This window comes from Amblyomma maculatum, chromosome 1 (assembly GCF_055883805.1).
Source record: "Amblyomma maculatum isolate TAMU_Amacu chromosome 1, ASM5588380v1, whole genome shotgun sequence".
Lineage (NCBI taxonomy): Eukaryota > Metazoa > Arthropoda > Arachnida > Ixodida > Ixodidae > Amblyomma > Amblyomma maculatum.
The window spans coordinates 434,713,689-434,731,198 of NC_139344.1; positions in this window are offsets into that span (position 1 = coordinate 434,713,689).

The following is a 17,510-nucleotide window of genomic DNA, read 5'->3' on the forward strand; positions in this document are numbered from 1 at the left end:
CCGCCTCAGCAACGTGTTTCGTCAGACGTCTCTCTTTCTGTTCTCGCAAAGACTATTAATCCTAAACTCCCGCCAAACCAACGCCAAGAACTGCTGACATTGCTTCGACACCACCAAGCCATTTTTGATGCCACTTCCACACCTCTGGGACGGACTAGTGTTGCGCACCATCGCATCATTACTGAAGGTAACTCTATCATTCGCCGACGGCCTTATCGGGTTTCCCTCTCTGAACGAAAAGTAATTGAAGAAAATGTAAATGACATGCTCCATCGCAATATAATTCGTCCTTCAACAAGCCCATGGTCCTCCCCAGTAGTGCTAGTTAAAAAAAAGGACGGCTCGGTACGCTTTTGTGTTGATTACCGCGCACTCAACAAAATTACCCGCAAAGATGTATATCCGATGCCGCGAATTGATGACGCCCTTGACTCCCTCCAAGGCTCTGAATATTTCTCGACCTTGGACCTTCGCTCAGGTTATTGGCAAATACCTATGCACGAGGACGACAAAGAAAAAACCGCTTTCGCAACACCCGATGGCCTTTACGAATTTAATGTTATGCCTTTCGGACTTTGTAACGCACCAGCGACATTTGAAAGAATGATCGACACTGTACTTCGTGGCCTAAAATGGAGAACCTGTTTGTGTTACTTGGACGACATTGTTATCTTTTCGGCAACCTTTAATGACCATCTCACGCGCCTGAATGAAGTCCTCACCTGTCTCGCTTCGGCAGGCCTTCAGCTCAACACCAAAAAGTGCCACTTTGCACAGAAGGAAATTAGAATATTGGGACATCTGGTCAGCCATGACGGCATTCGCCCAGATCCTGAAAAAATAATCGCGATCCTAACTTTGCTCGTCCACAACAGACTACAGATTTGCGCAGTTTCCTCGGCCTCGCGTCCTATTTCCGGCGTTTTATAAGGCATTTTGCAACTATTGCTGCACCACTTCATGAGCTACTAAAAGCACGCAGCCCTTTCGTGTGGACTGAGCAGTGCGAAACTGCTTTTAATGACCTCAAGCACGCCCTCACATCAGATCCTGTTCTTGGCCACTTCAGTGACAGCGCTCCAACTATCCTGCACACCGATGCCAGTGGTCACGGTCTTGGCGCTGTACTTCTGCAGCGTGATGCAACATCGCGTGAGAAAGTGATTGCCTTTGCCAGTCGGACTCTCACTCCAGCTGAGAAAAACTACACCATTACCGAGCAGGAGTGTCTTGCTGTCGTCTGGGCTGTCCAAAAATTTCGCCCTTACCTATACGGTCGGCACTTCACAGTTGTGACCGACCACCATGCTCTGTGCTGGTTGTCTTCACTCAAAAATTTGACAGGCCGACTTGGCCGCTGGATTCTACGCCTGCAAGAATACCATTTCGACGTCACTTATAAATCTGGTCGCCAACACCAAGACGCCGACGCTCTCTCTCGCTGTCCCCTTTCGGAATCCACTTGCTGATTTCCTTCCCAATTTATTTCCACCTCTGACCAGAGCCGACCATCTCTTTGCCCGACTTATATCACAACCGTTTGTTTTGACGACTCTGAGAACAAGCACGCTCTCCGCTCACAGCAATTAGCCGATGCCTACTGCCGTCCTATCATCGACCGCCTTATCGGCGCTTCGGACCCTCCCAATGCTAGGCTTCGCCGACAGTTTCGCAATTTCAAGCTCGAAGATGGCATCTTACTCCGGTACGTGTATTGCCCTGATGGAACTCGCTGGATCCCAGTCGCGCCGCGTGTGCTTCGCCCACGTATACTGGCGGCTCTCCACGATGACGCTACTGCAGGTCACCTTGGTTTTGACAAAACCTACGACCGCGTGAGAAAACGATTCTTTTTGCCTGGCTTATCTTCCACCGTTGCCAAGTACGTCGCATCCTGCCCTCTGTGCCAACGTCGCAAACGGCTGACTTCTTCGCCCGCTGGCCTTCTACAACCTCTTCCTTGTCCCACCACGCCATTCGACGTAGTCGGCATCGACTTATATGGTCCCCTACCTCTCTCCTATGGGGGTAACCACTGGATTATAACAGCTGTCGACCACCTCACACGCTACGCTGAGACAGCACCTGTACCGACTGGTTCCGCTGAAGAAGTAGCAAATTTCTTTTTGCGATCAATTGTATTGCGTCATGGCGCTCCTCGGGTGCTCCTAAGTGACCGCGGTACAGCCTTCTTATCGAATGTCGTTGCCGAAGTTCTTCACGCCTCATCCACCCTTCATAAGACAACCTCAAGCTACCATCCCCAGACTAACGGTCTGACTGAGCGATTTCATCACACCTTGTCGGACATGATATCAATGTACATCACACCAGATCATCGAAATTGGGACACTATTCTACCATTCGTCACATTCGCCTATAATACAGCAGTACAGCGAACTACCGGTTTCTCTCCATGTTTCCTTGTTTACGGCCGTCCTCCCACTACAATTCTCCACGCTTCCTTCTTCTCTACGCCCGACTACTCCACATCAGTACCTACCCATTTTTTATCTCGTGTGGCCAGATGCCGTCATCTTGCCCGCCTCAACACGGCAGCGTGCCAGGAAGTCCGCAAAACTCGCTATGATTCTACACATCGAGTGGTCTCTTTTCGTCCTGGTGACGAAGTACTTCTTTACACACCATTACGCAGCCCTGGCCTTAGTGACAAATTCCACCACCGCTACGTAGGTCCCTATGAGGTCATAAGCCAAACTTCTCCAGTGAACTACAAAGTGGCGCCTGTTGATCCCCCAGCTGATCGACGCCACCGTGTAACTGAAATTGTTCATGTGTCTCGCCTGAAACCGTTTGTGCGCCGCGATGCATCGGTTAGGTAAAAGCGGCCAGGCTGGCCGCTTCCGACCCCCCGGGCAGATTGTGTGAGCCTTCCGTGGATGCTCTTTAATTTGTACATGCCATGATCTTCCTCTTTCATTTGTACATACCATCATCATCGTCCCACGGCGCCGGCTCCAGCACGCGCCTGGGTTTTGTCACCGGATTAAAACGCTAGACAAGGCATCGCTGGCCTTGCCGTCACGATCTTGCCGTCTCAACCTAGTCTTCTTTCACAAAATATAGCAAAAATGACGATCAGCGACTTAAACAATGTACTGACGTTTCAGCTGCAGAACAGCCTTCGTCATGTGATTCTGGCGAAGGCTGATCAAGAGCCGAAACGTCAAGAAATTGTTGCATGCATTGGTCTTCATGTTTACTACAATTGACCGTGCCCAATATTTCTTTTTGCTTTATTATATATATATATAGATACACACACAAAGTATAAAGCCAGGTACAGGCTTCATGAAAGGAAATATCTGATTTCAGTCGAAGTTCCGACCGTCGGAGGACAAGTGTTTTAAAGAGTGGTATGAAAAAGATCGGTCCTCCTTGTAAGGTCAAGTGCGCATGCTTGTTCGTATTTTCTTTTGTGTGTGTGTGTGTGTGCGTGCGCGCGCGCGTGTGCGTGTGTGCGTGTGTGTGTGTGTGTGTCTGTCTGTGCGTGTGTGTTGGTTGTGAAAATATTCCGAGGGTAGAGCGGAATCTACAGTGCAGAACTGCGAAAGCCTAAGCGGTGCTAGTGAGCACGGTGGCTCACGTTTGCTCTCATAATCATTATCAAATAAATTAAACGTCATCGTCATTGCTAATGTCATTATGACTAACTGCAACTTCACTGACATCGCTAGTATTATTCTCAAGGATGACATTGGGCGCCTCCTCCTCTAACGGATACAACTAAATTTTGCGTGTTTAATTTCCTCTTTATCGGTTTAAGGCCGCCACAAATTTTGAGGGAATGCACGATTTTTTCTATTTTATACTATCGTATGTCGGGCAAGTTATGTTTATTGATTGTCTTCGATTGCTGGGCCAGTTCTACCCTGTTTATTGGGCTGAAGGCTTTCATATTTAGGCGCTCATTATTGAAATATTTAGTCTGTTTATATAATATACACTATATCCCCACTAACCGTTATATCGCCTACTTGTACTGCGCACTAAGTAATTCTATCTCTGTAGTTATCTTTCATTGCTTCTACACTGTTGTCGTCTTGATTAGTTAAAGCTGACTATCTATTCTGTAGTGAGATCTTTAATTCTTCTACCTCTTCTGTCATCCCTCCATTCTATTTATTACTTATTATTCCTCAAAAGTCGCTCTTGGGACGACATTAGATGAGTGGTGGGAGTAACATGGCAAAACGTAAGATAGATTGGTAAACATCATGGACAGAGGATTACAATCAAGAATGTGCTTCCTCGGTGGCGGCATTGAATTGCTGGTGGTTGCTGATAATGGCCACCTCTACCGGCAGGTCATTCCAGTCACGGCAAGTTTTTAAGAGGAATGATTGCTGGAATGCGGTAGTAGGAGTTCGTTCAGGGTACATAGCATTGGGGCGGTTATGGTAAGAAATGCGATGCGAGCGTGGGGTGATTTGATTGTCTAGTGGAATAAATGTGAAATAACTTATGAAATAAACCTAAAGTGCTGTTTTACGACGGATGACTAGAGCAAATAATTGAAGTCGCAATTTTAGTCCCGAGATGCTGGTGTTGTAGAATTAGTCGGAGGAGATATATCTTGCGGCACGATTATTCACTGTCTCAAATGCATTAGGTAGGTTAGTCTGATGGAGATTCCAAACAGAGTAGCGTATTCGAGTGTCGGTCTTACGAATGTCTTGTAGGCTGAAAAGTTAAGAGAATTGGGTGCTAGTGCGAGTTTTCGGCGGAGGTACCCAAGGACGCTACTGCCAGAGTTGATAATGTGGGTTATATGGATAGTCTGATTTAAGTCACCAGAAATATTAATGCCTAAGTACTTGTAATTATCTGTGGTAGAAATTGGTGAGTTGTTAATAGTGTGTACAAGTGAGCAGAAGCTGGAATGACGATGGAAGGAAATCTGTGAGGTCTTGGAAGCATTAAGGCATATGAGCCATTTGCTACATCAATTCTACACTTGACAAGTGTCATTTTGAAGAGCGACGTTATCTAGGAGAGTTTTAATAGGGCGATAAATGACACTCTCACCAGCGAACAGTCAGATATCTGAAGAAATGCCATTGGAAGGCCATTAATGCAGGTTAGAAAAAGAAGGGGGTCCAGTACATTGACCTGGGAAACGCCAGACTTCACGCGCCTAAGGGATGGTGAGTGACAGTGAGCATGGACGAACTCTGCAAACAATTCACGGATCCAATCAATGATTAGAGGGTGGAAATTTAGAGGGGCCGTTTATGAAGTATATGGCCATGGAAAACTTTATCAAATGCCTTTTCAAAATTTAGGAAGAGTGAATAACAAATAATTACAAGGAAGTATCAGTGTAAACTATGTATGAAAAGAGCCAGCTGAGTTTCACATTAATGACTTTTGATGGAAACATGCTGGTTAGGCTGCAAAAATATGCAGAGGTTAGAAAGGTATTAACACGCGAATATATAATATGCTCCATGACGTAGCAATAAACGCTTGTGAGTGAAATTGAGCAATAATTGAACAAGGATGAACGGTTAAGTTTTTTGTACAAAAGAAGGACTTCACCAATCCTTCAGTCGCGTGGCAATGACCCTGTTGTGAGTGACTGCAGTAAGATAAATGATAGAATGAGACTGCAGATATTTTTAGTATTCTTAAGCACTTTTTAATAATGCCATCAATAACCAAGGACAAAGTATAGTTAAATAAGTAAATGATTTTTTTGCAATGCCACGGCGCTCAAATGAAGGACAAGAGCTTGGCGCAAGCGGGTGCGCAAGCGGACCTGGATCTCGTAATATAATTTACGAAACCGACTAGACTGAGCACCAGCGGCAGCAAGGATACATGCCCAGTCCTCGCTTTTGTAACGAAACCTAATGACGTTTCTTGGGAAAACACGAACGAGACCCTTGGCAGTGATCCCTTCAGCCTTGTGATATCGTTGACCACTGCGAGGATCAGACGAAAGTTAGAAGTGAAAATAACTCACTGGAATGCGCTTATAGAACATTGCGACAAGAACCAATTGAAGCCATAGAGGCGTGAAGCAAGAGACTCCGCGAGGTGTACGAAAGAGCCACAAATACCTTGAAAAGGACGAACGCAGTCTCTGAAATAGATAACCATCTACTGCGGTTATGGGAAGCTCGTAGGAGTAAAACTAAGAGGTGGAGGAGACAGAAGGGCAACAGGAGGCTTGAACTGAAGATTGCCGAGATCACCGATGAGGAGGAGCAGTATGCGCAAGAGCTCTCTAAACAAAACTGGGGACAATTGTGCGACTCACTCAAAGAGACTCACACTAGGGACAGCCAAGACTTGGGCGTTGCTGAGGAATCTTATCAACCCGGCCAAGCCTAAGGCAGAAACCAGCAACACGTTTCACCGAGTCACCCACAAGTACCTGGCAGACGATGAGAAGTTGCTAGACAAGATTCGAAAACGGTATGTGGGAGGTGGGGGAGGAGGGGGAGGCGGATATCAGCGACTGCACAGGAATGTATCCAGGAATTGAAAATAACGTGGCGGCGGGAGCAGACAACGTCGGCAACGCCACTATAAGAAATCTAGGGGCGGAACTGATTGCGAGCATCTCAAAATTTTTGAATGACCACTGGGAAATGGAGACTGTGCCGGAGGAGTGGCGGCGCGCAGAAATCATTACCAATCCAAGCCAGACAAGAAGCCACGTTTGGAGAATCTGTGGCCTATCTCACTTCCCTCATGCCTAGGAAAACTGTACGAAAGGATTGTTATGATCAAACTTCAGAACTATTTGAAGATAAAGATTTTATGCCAGACACAATATTTGGTTTCCCGCCTAAGCTATTGAAGCAAGACGTCCTCTTCTTCGAAAAAGAGGTTCTTAGCAACGTGCCACAGAATGGAGAGCACGTGATCAAGGACCTCGACCACAAGGGGCGTTCGAAAATGTTAGTCATGAAGCCATACTATCGGGTTTAAGCAACCTACATTGTGGGCGAAATATTCATGGTTACTTCAAGGCCTTCCTTACAGATAGGACCTCGCCTTTAGGATCAGGGATTTGCTAACGAACAAGAATATGGTGCCTAATAATGGTACGCCTTAAGGATCGGTAATCTCGCCCCTTCTCGTTAAAATCGCTATGTTTAGTTAGGCGCAAAGTTGAACGCCATAGGCGGCATTCGGAACGCAATAGAGGCCGATGACATAACGATTTAGACGACGGAGGGCTCGCAAGGTCTCGCACAAAAGAGGCTACCAGCAGCCGCCGACTGGGGCGACTACTACGTGAGGGCTAGGGGACTTTCGTGCTCACCCGAAAAGTTTGAACTTCTCAGAGTATATAGGCCCCGATAGGACAGTAAAGTAGACCTCACCGTTATGCTACCCGGGGCTCGCATACCAGAAGTCCACGTGTTAAAAGTGTTGGGAATGTAGATTCAGTCCAATCAGAGGTCGTACCACATGATCAGATTGCTATCTAGATCCGCGGCCCAGATAACGAGAATGATTGGGTGAGTGACCAATAGAAGAAAGGAAATGAAAAAGGAAAGCACGCTCAAGCTAGTGCGGATGCTTATGGTAAGAAGAGCAATCTTCCCTATCAACACCTGAGCCAGACGGAGAAACGGCAAGTGGAAGGATCCCCAAGCAGGCGTACAAAACAGCGCTGGGGCTGCCAATAAGGATGACAAATGGGAATATAATGCCCTTGGCTTAACACAAACATACGAAGAGCCCAGGGAATCGCATCTTGTCTCTCAGGAGATGGGTTACCACGCACTACGGCGGAACTATCTCTCCTCAGAAGACTGAACTGTCATGACCACATACTGGAGACTAAACGGACGATAAACATACCGAACGCTATCCGGTCTACTTGCAGTACCACCAATTTTCAAGAACACGCATCCTGTCATTCATTAGGGTAGGCGTAGGGCCAGGGCGGAAGCTTTAGCCAAGGCCTATCAGAGCAAGCACACCGTCTATGTAGATGCCGCGATGAACTCAAACGAGAAAAAATTCTATAGTGACGGTCAAATATTTGTAGCTAAAGGAGAAAATCAGCACCTCGCTACAGAGCTGCACCGTGTCTGACGCCGAGGGTGCCGCTGTTGCCCAAGCATTTGCTGAGGGAAATTGGTCCAGCCTTTCGCTGGTAGCTACGACCGATTCGCAAGAGGCTTGCCATGAATTCACCAACAGTAGGATCGGCAAAAAATTGGCCGCTATCTTGAAGGCCGGTGGGATGGTGACGAAAACAGCTCATACTTTGGGCTCCGGGGCATAACGATATTGTCGGAAACATACTGGCCGATCTTATAGCTAGAGGTTATGCAAACCAAGGGAGGTCAGAGGCCGAAGAGACCGAGGCTGTGACCCGCACCTATGCAGACATTTTGGCGCACCTCCAGGGGACCTGAAGACCATATCCTCCGCCCCAAACTGTGTTAAACAGGAATTAGTCAGTGTCTTGGCGGCAGCTGCAAACAAATTCTTAACCATGCTTGTCTTTATACAGCAAGATACATCCGACCGTAGATAGGGACACATGTCCCTGATGTGGACAGAAACCGACATTTTATCCCATTACATCGGCCTGCAAGAAAATACAGTGCCTATACTCTGCAACACCACGCCGGAGCAGCCGCAGGCTACGCTGTCTAGTTCGGAATCAAAAAACCAGCTTTGGCTGATTGTACAGTCCAGCCGGGCAACAAAGGCCCCGGAAATCCTGTAATGAAGACCTAACCATGGGATCTCTACCTTACTTTTTTGCCCTATATAGTCTGTTTTTTCTCTCTCTTTGAAATGAAATGTTTCTCATTATGTATCGCAAACATTTGATGAGAGGAATGTTATCAGCGCATTCATTTGCAAAGACGGAAGAAAATGAAGAGTTAAGCACACTCGCGACAACGAATTCAATAACAGAGTTCCCGGATCCGTCAGAGAGGGTAATGACATTAGGGTCGTTAGGCGTGATAGTGTTCCAAAGTCTCTGGGGTTTCGATGAACTTTTTCATAACTAATTTGTGCCGCATCCTTTTGAAATCCAGAGAAGTTCGATACATTACCATCCTGTTCTCGTTGCATCATATCGCTTTCCGATTACGTCTACATCATGCACAATTCCAAGGTTCGAACACAGAATGAGGTCAATTTCATTTTTTGTCTCCCCGTTTAGGTTTTTCCATGTCCAGTTCAGGAGATAACAGAGGAACAGATTTGTTTGTTTGTGGGGTTTAAAGTCCGAAAGCGAGTCAAGCTGTGAGAGACGGCGTTGTGGAATACTACGGAAGTTGTGGCCACTAGGGATTCTTTAACATGCACTGACATCGCACAGCTCACTGGCGCCTTGCGTTCCCGTCCATCGATAGGCTTCCGCCGAGGCCGGGACTCAATTCCGCATCCTTGGGACCAGTAGTCGAGCGCCGTAACCAATGCGCAACCCCGGCGGGGCTGAGAGAACAAATTAAGGGGATCGGAAGGCATTATGGTATGGTCACATCATACTCTGAGGTGGAGTGTAACTGCCCCCCTATAATATTAGGTTCAATTTCTATAGTTTTGGATTCAGTTCAAAAGTAAGTAAAACGGCTTAATTGTGTACAGTTACGCAACTTTCACGAGAGAAGGGTAAAGGATTTGAGTAATACCAAGAGCAAGAGGTGGGGCTCCAGATCAAAGTATATTTTATCTTACGACCATGTTTAAAAGAACTTTTTTCGTCATACATGGATTTTGAGACAGACAATAGTTGGCCTATTGTTTTTCGAACCATTCGACTGAATTCCTCACTTCCCGCTAGAAAAAAAAAAAAGTGGCGTTATCGATGCGCAGAGTGTAGTAAAAAACGGGAGGACGTACTCCTTAAGGTTGTTTAACTGAGAAGTCCTCGCCAGCTCATGCTGGGGAAAACTGCTAGGGAAAGAGACACACGCTTCGGGCGCCTTTATCTGCTCACTTCTCTTCCACAAAACCGAAGGTCAAGCTTAGCGTATGGTCTGTTGTCGATGCCCTTCGATCTCCCCATCTATCATGCGATAGCGTGACAACGCACCGTGTGTACACGATCATTCACTTTGCTAACTCCGCTCCATCTTCCGCGAGTAAATACGCGCTATGCGTCGCGGTGAGCAGAGCGTGACTCACCGGGCTCCTTGGTAACGTGGCGAGGCTATAAACAGGGCTCCCACCAGGAATGACTGTGGGTGGAGGAGGACGCCGCACGGAGCGGGCGTACGGTATCAGGAACAAGATTAGCGGGAGGAACAGCGTGATGAAGAGCACCGAGCACAGCGTCCACAATATCTTGAACCAAGGATGGCCGACATCTTGCAGATACGCTTCGAGATCGCTCCCCTAGACAGCGTCGACCGACGCACAGAAAGGAGAGGAGAGGACGTAAGCAGCACCGCAGGACCCCCTCTGTCCGTATTACGGCAGAGACCGAGGGCTCCACACCGTTTCAATTGTTTTGCAAGATGCGAGTAAATAAGGTCCTGCGATGCCAGATGTTGGTCTGTCACGAAATGATCTTTTCTTGACAATTAAGGTGTTAGAACGGTACGAAGAAGTGAGGTTCATATATCTTTTTACTTTCACCATTCGCTCAATCTGATCATTGTTCTTCGTGCGGGTCGTGATGAATCCGTATTCAGGTTTTGAATTTTTGTCTTCCATATTACTTGGTTTTATGAAATAGAAGCTAGCTTGATAAAGTGAGGGTGCGCGGCTCTGTCACTTAGAGATGGCTTGAAATCGTCGTACTTCCCAAATATCCGAATACGGAGTAGTTTTGGTCCCAGATAAAGTTTTTTGGTATTGTGATAGTGGTGGCTCCGGGGTGCAGTATATCGACCACCAGGTTCTGCAAATGTTTTTGTGCACACCACTAAATAGATATCGGAGCATATACTTAAGAATCAAAATAATTATTGATGAATATTTCAATACCCAATGTATTGATTGGACCTTGTTCAATTTTGAAGGTCGCGTGAAGGCTATCTGAGGCTCTTTAAAAATATGGCTGTTTCTTTTGATTTAACGCAAATAGTTCGATGCTCAACTCATCGAAACTCTGCCCTTGACCTTGTTTTTGTTAATCAACAGTTAATGCGCTGTGGTTTCGAGCGTGACATACTCGACGGCTTTGTCAGATCACAAGGTTGTTTTCATTGAATGCAGCATGGTATACAGCACGTCAAGCCTACATGAAACTTCATTATAGATTATGACTGTGCTATCGATCGCCCTAGTCTCGAATTGTTGCACTTCTCTTTTGATGACTTCGTCGCATGCAGGAATAAAGATCAGCGTTGATGCTTTGCTAGGGCAGTTTTAATTGCCCCTTAATTATGTAAAAAGTTCTCTATCGTAAAATGTGTGAAATACTAGACGAAGCTCTCGTGGTTTACAAGATACATAATTGGTCGCATAAGTCTCGTCACGCGCATATGCAGACGTAACTGGTCGCTCCATGGAACTCGTGATTTACAGCAGTTTGTACATACGGAGGAACTAAAAGCATAAAAACTTTTATCTTACACAACATTGACAACATTCGTTAATGATAACGCATCTACATTTAGGAAAACGGTAATCCCACTCCCATCACCTCGTGACTCTGTTTCATTATTTATCAATAATTTTGTGACTGATCCTAACACGATCCTTGAAGACTTTAATAACTATTTTCACTCCGTCGCTCATGATGATAACGGTATAAGTCCCCCTTTCATTCATAGCTTGGCGGATGAGTTGCCCTCTTTTGAAGCTAGTTATGCCGGTGCTCACAATTTCTTCTTAAAAAGCGACACGACTGAAGGGGCGGGAACAAATGCTATACTTAACACATTGTTAAAACGACACTCATAATGCATTGTTCATTCTCTTAATTTTTCAATTTAGACGCAGGTCTCGTCATCTGTTCACCAATAAGGAACTACCAATGTCCTAGTTTTTAAATCTGGCAACTGACAAAAATAGGTAATTACAGACCACTCTTTTATTTCCACTTCCTGCAAGCTTCTCGAGCCCATTATTCAACATTGTGCAACACCAATCTTGTAATAACCTTCTGTCGCAATGCTAGCATGGCTTTCGGGCAGTTTTTTCAACTGTCACGCAGCTCATTGAATTTACACTTGACATAGCTTACATATTCAATAGCCACGACCAAACATATGCCATCTTACCCGTTCCTCAAAAGCCCTTGGTATAGTCTGCCATAAGAAGCTTTGAGACACACTGCGGGCAGTTTTTAATGGTACTAAACTACTCGGCTGTATGACAGACTACTTTGACTCAAAATTTCATTTTGTCACATTTACCCCTGCACAGTAGTCGTCAGTCACAGTTACCTCTGGTGTATCTCATGGTTCTGTGCGGGCAACCTAATCATTTATAATTTACAACAGTGATGTAGAAAATGTTATAATGGACATGGTAGTTAATTTACGCCTCTATGCCGATGAGTGTTTTTTACAAAATGCTAGTAACGCTCATGATCAAGAGCAATAAAATAAAGCCTTTTCATTGTTTTGTGAATGAAGTGACACATGGCAAATAGAAATAAATATTGTAGGATGGAGTTTATTTAAAGGTACTGGGACTGGGAATATCAGCGGCGAACACAGCACGTAGACAGTCAGTTCGAACACACGCTGCGATAGCACTGCCACTGACTAATTTTTCCACGGGTACGTCTTTCCCTTTACAATTTCCCCCCGGGACGAAGAGGGCCTATCCTGACGACTAACGGCATAAGCAAGATGGCAGGGCTGTAATAGGCCTTGAGGCGCTGGACGTGAACAGTCTCGCGTCCGCGCCGGCGGAGAACATTGGACAGCGTGAGGGGTTCCACTACATAATTAACAGAACCGGTTCGCTCCAGAAGGCGGTATGGGCCATGCTGTTTGGCAAGAAAGTTTAAGGATAGTTCAGGAGTATTGGATGGTATCAACAGCCACGCAAGAGCGCCAGACGAGGAGTCCGAGGTCGAATATTGGCTGCCATTATGGGATTTATGGCGGTACTGGGCGTTAGTCGAGAGTGCGCGGGTGATTTGTCGACAGTCTTTCGCATGCTAGCCAGCATGAGAAGCAGGAGCATACTCGGATATGTCAGATTGCTGCGGAAATATGGCGTCGATTTTAGCAGAAGGGTAACGGCTGTAGGGGAGGAAAAAGGAGAAAAGCCAGTAGTAGACTGTGTTTAGGTATTGTAAGCATAAGTATAATATGGAAGGACGAGGTCCAAATTTGAGTGCTCAGATGAGACACACATAGAGAGCATGTCGCCAAGGGTATGGTTGAAGCATTCAGGGAAGCCATTAGTCTGGGGATGAGAGGCGGAGGTAGTTCTATGAATTATGCTGCATTTGGTGAGCAGGGTTTTCACAAAGTCATCGAAGAAAGCGTGTCTGTCGCTGAGCAGCTCCCGAGGTGCACCGTAATAAATCGCAGCTGGCTCCTAACACCTCGCCACATGATGAACCGCTACGATATCCCAGCGGTTGCGGTCTGCAGTGAAGGAAAGCTGTCCGCTAAAACCGACGTCGATGGGGTCAAAAGAGCGTGATGGGCAGAACAACGGCGGCAACTCTTCAGGAGAATATTAAGATGGCTTGCAACATTGACAAGTGAGGCATGAGCGCACGTACTTGAGTACGAAGGTGTACATGCCCCGTCAGTAGTAACGCAGCCGGAGACGAGTGCATGTCTTGAATACGCTCGTGTGTCCTAATTGTGGGCCAGCGTGGCAATAGTCTTAGGTTTGCGAGCGTAGCTGCCGGGCAATAACGAGAAACCACTGGCGGCCATCTGGGCTGTAGCTGCGGCTGTAAGATGAGGTTATCACGAATGGCGCAGTGGAAATCTCGCCGGCATAGAGCACGCGACAAAGAAGCAGCCGTAGGGATTGAGAGGAAATCGAGAAGTGATCCAGGAATTGTTTGGCTGCCCTGACGTCATGTCGTCGATGTGAAGCGATGGCAGGGAATTGTCACAAGGGAAAAGGCTCGCGACCTCCGCTGTAAGGGGCAGCGGGAAAGTGCATCGGCGTCATGATGCTTGCGGCCGGAGCGGTAAACAAGGCGGACATCATATTCCTGAAGACGGAGAGCCCATCTTGGCAGTCTGCCGGAAGGGGCATTGAGTGAGGAAATCCAGCAAAGCGTATGGTGGTCCGTCATTATCTCAAAAGGACGGCCATAGAGGTAAGGGCGGAATTTAGTAGGAGCCCAAATAATGGCGAAGCACTTTTGTAGTGACTGAATAGTTTGACACCACCTTTGTGAGCGATCGGCTTGCATAGGCGACTACGTAGTCGGTAAAGCCAGATTTCCAATGAGCGAGTGCAGCGCAGAGACCGACACCATCGATACTACACTAGGGGCCGTAGGGTCGAAGTGACGCAGGACTGATGGTGTCGTGAGGATGCGGTGCAACGTATTGAACGCGTTGTCGCATAACGGTGATCAGAGCGAAACGTCAGAACTACCTGACAGAAGCTGTGTGAAAAGGGCAGCAATGGATGCAACGAAAGTAAGGAACGCAGCCTGAGGAAGCTATGGAAGTCGGTTTGGAAGAGTCTGCTACAACACAATGTTTGGCAGCGTCTGGAGATACACCTTCTTTGGAAGCAACGTGGCCAAGATTGGTGAGCTGGCGTGCGGAAGAACGACTTTTTTTTTCGAATTCAGTTGCAGTGTCGCATCAAAGAAGGCAGGTCGAAACGTGCTTCAGACGGTAAAAGTGGGTGTCAAAGTCGAGGGAAAAGGCGATGAGGTCGTCGAGGTGGCATAGGCATGTCTTCCACTTTAGGCCACGCAATGTGGTATCCATCACCCACTCAAATGTTTTAGGTCCATTACAAAAGCCAAATTGCACAACTGTAAATCCGCAAAGGACGTTGGGAGTTTCAAAGGCGGCTTTGGGGTGATCAGCCAATTTGTAGGAAACAAGTTCCCGGAACGTAAATATAGGGAAGAGAAAAACTCGGCGCCTTGCAAAGAGTAGAGAGCGTCGTCGGTGTTCTGGAGAGGGTAGACGTGCTTGCGCGTAATCTTATTAGGTCGGCGTTAATCGACAAAGAAGCTGATAGACCCATGTTATTTTTAGGAGCATAACAGGCGATGCCGAAGAGCTGCTTGAGGGCTGAATCACACCGTTCTGGAACATTAGATCGACTTGCTCAACAGCCCTGGCGTTCGGTTCAGACACACGATAGGGGCGCTGTCGCAGTGGTGCGTGGGTGCCGGTGTCGATGCGATGAGTGAAATATAGTACATAGGAGTCCAAAGCGGACTTGTCCCGTACAATCAGTGACAGTAGAAGCTTGGCCCAATAACCTTTGAAAAATTTGAACGAGGAGAGAAACTGTTGAAGTAGTTTCAAAAACTGCGTGCGCTGCTCCGGAGGAAGATCGTCGTTGATAGAAAGGAGGAATAGGTGTGTAAAGGAAGGAGAATGGCACGGATGAAGAGGGGCTGTGCGCAGTCATGGTGGGTTTGGGCGCGTCGTCGGGCTCCTCGTAGATTAGAAGAGATGCGATTAACTGAGTATTGCCGAGGTATTCACCATAGCGCCAAGGGAGTAAAACTGGAAAGAGAGCCATAACACGGCAAGGCCAGCGGAAACAGTGGGCACAGCGTAGGGCAACAGAAGGCACTTGCAGCGCAGGAAAGTATCGGCTGGTGTGAAGAGAAGTGTCATCGCTTAGAGAGTCACAAGCTTCCCGAATAAGCACGGAGACAATCCTCAAAAGTAGCAAATAAGACGGTTATCATTTGTACGCAGTGTGTTGTTTGCTCGTGGATGATGATGATGATGATAAACTCTTTATTTACTCCCAAAGAAGGGGAACCAGCCTGAAGTGGAGTCGGCCGATGATATGATGATACCGGCGCTTATACAGGCACTGACATCGCAGGGTAGGTAGGCGGTCGAGAGTTTGCGAAGATTTCGGCTTAAGTCTGTTGAACGGCGATATGTATTGGGGTGACATCATGGTAAGTCACAGGAGCGGTAACAAGTCGCGAGTCGTCGGCGTAAGTCGGCGGAGTGGCGAAAGGTGAAGGCGGATGGGGGACGGGACTGCCTCAGCAGCCTGCTCTTGAGTGGTTTGAGGGTGAGTAGGGGCGAAATAGGGTGGCTGAGCTTGGGGCTAGGGAGAAGTTGAAGCTGACGCGCCACCTCTTTACGAACGAAATCGTATCTGCTGCAGCAAGGAGAGCTTAAGAATGCAGGCGTCAGTCCGGCAAGCGATTCCACTTGCGTTGGGTGCTGACGAGTCAGCGCCTTTGCTTGCGTAGCTCATGGAAGCGCTGGCAGCGCGTGGCTAACGTCTGAAAAGCGTCATCGTCTATACCGTTCGACATGTCCTTTATTTGGTCAGCGTCCGACGTGTTGGTCTCCACCCGCTTGCATAAGTCGATGACATCTTCTTGTAGCCCGTAAAGCTTTCACCCATCTGCTGCGCCCGTTTTCGCAATACTTCTGAGAAAGTCGTTTTGAAGGTTGTTGAACCTCGGATGTCCCCTCGTGTTTCTAGTACCACAAGTTAGCCATGCCGGTAAGATAAAATCTGACGTTGTTCAAATTTTTTTCGCCGTCCCGCTTGTTGTAATGACTCACCAGTTCATAGGAGCTCAGCCAAACCTCTATGTCATGGTCATATGTCCCAATGAATAGAGTTTGGTGCCGCTGGCGAAGGGAGCGGGAACAGATGAGAGCCGGGCCCGCCTGCACGACTTGGTATGTAACGTAATCAGGAATCGTGGGCGTCAGGAGAGTGCGGCTGTGGAGCTCAAAGATTCATGTTATTAACCAGCAACTCCACCAATTGTAGGATGGGGGTTTATTTAAAGGTATGGAGGCTGGGAAGATCAGCAGAGAACGCAGCCCGTAGGTAGTCAGGTCGAACACTACAATGATAGCCCTGCTACTGACTTAAATGTTCCGCACATACTTCTTTCTCTTCACGATATAACAAAACTAGACGTGATTATCCTAATAGCGAAAACCTGCTGCATCAGTTCTCATCATGCACGGCCCATGTCAATGAGCTTGAATACCTTGGCGTTATTTTTCCACATGACGTAAAATTTCAGGCTCATATCAATCGCATTTCTGGAGAGGCACTTCGTAGCCACGGTTATATTAAATCAACTTTAAAATATGCAACTAAGGAATGTGCGATAACCCCTTACATTATATTTAGTTCGGCTTGTACGCGCGCTTGTAATGATTGGTCCCCTCAAAGCGCATGTGACATCGCCCATTTCTAATCAGTTCGAAAACAGCAGTCAGATTCATCTTCGGATAATAGGATCATTACTTCTCACCTTCAACACAAGCTCCACTTTATGAATAGAGTGCAGGCGTGAAGGCATCACTTAGCTGAGCAAAATTGTTAGTCATCTTACATTGAGATAGCCTTCTCGCCTGTACCTCCACTTAGCGGGCGTGCAACTCAACGGAACCAGTCACCACACATTATTCCTTTAAGGCTACTTACGA